Raw genomic sequence first — 5307 nt, forward strand, 5'->3', positions numbered from 1 at the left:
TATATATATATATATATATATATACATATATACAACGGGCTTCTTTCAGTTTCCGTCTACCAAATCCACTAACAAGGCTTTGGTTGGCCCGAGGCTATAGTACAAGACACTTGCCCAAGGTGCCACACAGTGGGACTGAACCCGGAACCATGTGGTTGGTAAGCAAGCTACTTACCACACAGCCACTCCTGCGCCTATATGATGAGCTTTTTTCAGTTTCTGTCTATGAAATCCACTTTGGTTGGCCCAGAGTTATAGAAGAAGACACTTGTCCATGCAGTGGGGCTGAACCTGAAATCTTGTGTTTGGGAAGCAAACTTCTTAACCACGCAGCCAAAGCTAATTACAGTCCCAATTACGATATATTGTAGGAATATAAATCAACCCCAGTATTTGACTAGTACTTAATTGTTTTTCTTAATCCCTGAAGGATTAAGGGTAAAGTTGACATCAGCAGGATTTGAACTCTGAATATAAAGAGTTGTAACTAAATACTTCAAGGTATTTTGTCTGATGCACTAATAGTTTTGCCAATGTCACTCTTTCCTGGATGTAACAAACAACCATAAATGGATGTTCTTGCATGAAAGGATCTTTAGCAAGTTGAGTGGTTTCTTTATGAATGTTATAACTGAAGGAAATAGACAGTAGGTATTAGGAAGCAGTCATTCAAGTATTGAAGGCTTTCATTTTTGTCTTAATAGCAACCAAATAAGTTTTAATGAACTACTTAGGTGAGAAATATCTCTAGGTTTTGGAAAAGTGTTATACAGTTGACAGATGGACAGAGAAATGGTAGAAATTACTGCTTTTGCTGTCTAGTTGACTAAAGTATAAAGCATATTTGTTGCCATGAATTATCAACATTTAAATGAGGAGAGAAGTCCATCCAATTAGTCAGAAATAGAAATGATTGAAAATGTGGGGAGGCTCTTCTGCAAATCCTTTTCTGCCTCGTACCAACTACATGAAAATACTGATAAAAGATGATGAAAATGATGATGATGAAGTGAACAAAAGATGGAGGAATACAAGGAAGATTAGATGTATTTGGTTTTAGTTTTAGTTTGAACACACCATTACCATGTTTATAATTTTTTAAAATTCTGTGTTTGGTCACAATGATGATGTAGAAAGCTTGTTTTTGTTTATAACTAATATAGGCATGGTTGTGTTGCTAAGATGTATGCTTTGTAACTATGCAGTTTGGAGTTCAGCTCCACTGCATGGCACCTTGGGTAAGTGTCTTTATTTATTAGTCCCCAGGTCAAACAAAGCCTTGTAAGGGAATTTGGTAGATTGGATACTGTAGGAAGGTTGTTCTGTATGTATGTTGCTATTGTTGTCGTCGACATTATGACTAGTCGTTTTGGACTTTCAAAAGATCTGGGAAATGAAAAAGAAACTTTTTATTCGTAAAACAGGAAGAAGAAAGGGATAAAAATTATGATACTGGTAATGAGGATACTGTTGATAATGATGATGATGATGATGATGATGGTGGTAGTAGTTGTGGGTAGTGGTGGCGGTGGCAGCGGCGGTGGTGGTGGTGATGATGGCGGTGGTAGTGATGCAAATATCATCATCATCATTGACAGCAATGGCAGTACAAGTATTTTCAGATTTATTATTAAATAGAAACTTGATTAAAGCTATAACTTTGTTTTTATCTTAACAGCTGGTTGTCTAAGAGTTGGGAGATATCAGCTTTTGCTTAGTCACAGATGGTGAGTGAACTAATGTAAACACAGCACTTAATACCCATCAAAGAAATTAAGTGGGTGGTGTGAGCTTGTTTCAAAAGACAGAGGTTGTTGTACTTGCAAAGCAGGTGTATATTGGAGTGGCGTTTCACTGATTTACTTTCTTATAACCATGGCAGTAGAAGCACTCACTTCTTGATTTTCTTGAACAACTTTGAAGGCTCAAGGTTAAATCAGTCACATCTAAGCATAAACTGAATATTTTAACATTGCCTAATATGGTTGGCTGTTATTCTGTCACTGTGTGATTTTATATAAGAATGTGTGTTTGTGAATTCATTTAATATTAAAGTGTTTGTGTTTATGAATTTCACTGTGAAAGGTTTAATTCATTCTCATACTTAACACATGCATTCTGAAATACATGTTATTTTTAATGTTTAAATATGCTTTTCCAAAACATGGTTATTTATGTTTCAAAATGTTGTCAATAAGAAAATATGGAAACAATATTTGAATTCACTGTTGTAACTATTAAATATTAAAATAATGATGAATGAAACAAATATATATGCACATTTCATATTTGCATTTCCTAACAAGATCTATTTTAAAATTATTTGGTTTCCTCCTCCTTACACATTTTTAAGAACTTCAGTCAGTGTTTAATGATTTTAGCAACAAGAGTGAGAATGTTGAAAAATCTTAGGGAGAAAAATAATCATTAAACTGAAAATAGAAATAATAACTATGTTCTATAGTAATATATGAGCAGTTAACCTTATGATGTATAACATCCAATTTAAAGTATTTAATCATATAACATATAATTACTTACATAGAAAGATGACAAGAACTTGGTTTTAATTTTCTCATTATAATTGCTATATGTGAATAAAACTAGCAAACAATATATTATTCCTATGAATAAATAACAACATTCAATCATGAAAATAGGTGTAAAAGCAGCAGCTTTAAGATCCCACACTGAAAAAAAGTAAGTTTTCCAAATCTTAATCAGAATACATGTGACCAGAGTTCCATGGTGGTGTATTTCAATAATACTGTGTATGTGATTTGCACTCTAAAATTGGATCAGAAATTAATGCTTTTATTTTGACAGGAATATTGTATTGCCAATTAATGTGTTGCGGGGGATTAATTTGTGGCGTACTTCTCAAAATAAAGTCTGTTAATTCTCTGCAAGAAATTCTTTCTGCAGCTGTTGTTGTAATGTAGCACCTCCAGATCGTTTCAGGTTTTAATCAATCACCAATAGCAGTGAAGTTTGTTTAGGATATGTATATATATAATCCAAGTTTAGAGAATGGGGTAGGTAAAATCCAGGCTAAATATGTTTCCTAGTTAGGAGAACCTTGGAGATAATAATTACTCAATGAGGGGTACTTATCAGGCAGTACTCAACGAAAGGGTACTCAGTGAAGCTTATTAAATTCCTACTCCTGGATCCTTGGATCTTGCCTTTACATATAATTTTACACACACACACACACACACACACACACACACACACACACACACACACACACACACACATATATACACACACACACATATATATATATATATATATATATATATATATACATACATATATCCGGTCTACTTGCCATAATGTGATTTATTTTGATAGAATTGATAACGACTTTATAGTATTTTTTAGCAGATACCCAGACAGATAAAGAAGCCCTTTACATCCAGAGTTCAAATCTCACTAATGTCAATTTTATCTTTCATGTCTTCTGAAGGCTTTATTAAGTACCAGTCAAAAACTAGAGTCAGTTTATATCCCTTCAATGTATCCAAGATGTGGTTGAATTATAACAAAAGAAAAAGACAACAAGATCTCACTGTGTTCTGACTCTATGGCCCTATCATTTATAGAGCTGTGCATTGCCTACAGTGGTTCACTATTGAATGAGAAGATGATTATTTTAAATGAAACATGGAACAGAATTCCACTTACATATTAACAGAGGAAGAAATCAAACCTTTCACCTTAGACTTCTTTGCTGTTCACATATCTACATTATAGACTATCGTATTGGGGTCTTTGTGTGGTTGTTAAGCCTGTTAAAAACAACAGTCAAATCTTCCTTTAGTTACTTCTTTCTACTTTGAACCAGGAAGGACACACAAAGTAATACAGCCCTTGGAACATTGAATAAAAGATGGGATGGTCACTATTGAAATGCCTTTGATAGTATTTCAGTTTTATCAGAGCTGAACTGAGGTTAGCAACAACAGCAGCGAAACATCACTACATGTTTTATGAATATTGTAGATGTGTGAGTAAAACTTGTTTTGCACTTGTTATCATTTGACCCAAGGATACAACATTTACTGATAGTATTTTGCTTTATATTATGTTTTGGACATCAATAAAAAGGGACTTACCTTCCTTTGCACTATTAAGTATGCAGATGCATTAGCAAAAGTATAGATCTGAATTGTATCCCTAGTTTCTGTAAAAATACTTGTGTTTTTTTTTATCAATTTCCATGAAACATCTTATTGATGGTTGATGTTGCCACCAATGCTGGTTCACATGATATCATGTAAAAGTGCCTGCGTGGAGTCATGAAAAAGTGCCCTTGCAGTTCCATGTAAAAGCACCCTTGTGGTACGATGTAAAAGCATCCAGCACACTCTGTAAAGTGGTTGGCATTAGGAAGGGCATCCAGCTCTGGCCACACCATCCAGCCCATGGCAGAATGGACAACTAATATTAAATGAAATGATGATGATATATACATATATATATTTATCATATACTGCACCTCTTGTGTGGGTACACTGAATGAAATTTCTACTTACACTCCTTTCTATATATATATGTGAATATGGCGAGAATGGATGCTGGTGTGTTTACATCCCTGTAACTTAGCGGTTCGGCAAAAAGGGACCGATAGAATAAGTACTAGGCTTCCAAAGAATAATTCCTGGGGTTGATTTACTCGACTAAAGGCGGTGCTCCAGCATGGCTGCAGTCAAATGACTGAAACAAGTAAAAGAGTAAAAGAGTATATATGTACACGCATGTGTGTGTGTGTGTGTGCATGTTTTTGTATCTTTTATCTTTCACTTGTTTCAGTCATTTGACTGTCGCCATGCCTTGAGGAATTTTAGTTGAACTAATTGATCCCAATACTTATTTTCCTTTTCAACCTGCCACTTATTCTATCAGTCTATTTTGCCGAACTGCTAAGTTGCATGGGACATAAACACACCAACACTAGTTGTCAAGTGGTGGGATGGACACACACACATGCAACAGGCTTCTTTCAGTTGCTGTCTACCAAATTCATTCACAAGACTTTGGTTGGCCTGAAGTTATAGAAGCAGACACTTGCCCAAGGTGTCATACAATAGGATTGAACCCAGAACGATGTGGTTGAGAAGCAAACATCTTACCACACAGCCCTGCCTGATATATATATGGCCATGTGGTAAGTAGCTTGCTTACCAACCACATGGCTCCGGGTTCAGTCCCACTGCGTGGCATCTTGGGCAAGTGTCTTCTACTATAGCCTCGGGCCGACTAAAGCCTTGTGAGTGGATTTGGTAGACGGAAACTGAAAGA

Source organism: Octopus bimaculoides, chromosome 3, assembly GCF_001194135.2.
Source record: "Octopus bimaculoides isolate UCB-OBI-ISO-001 chromosome 3, ASM119413v2, whole genome shotgun sequence".
Taxonomy (NCBI): Eukaryota; Metazoa; Mollusca; class Cephalopoda; order Octopoda; family Octopodidae; genus Octopus; species Octopus bimaculoides.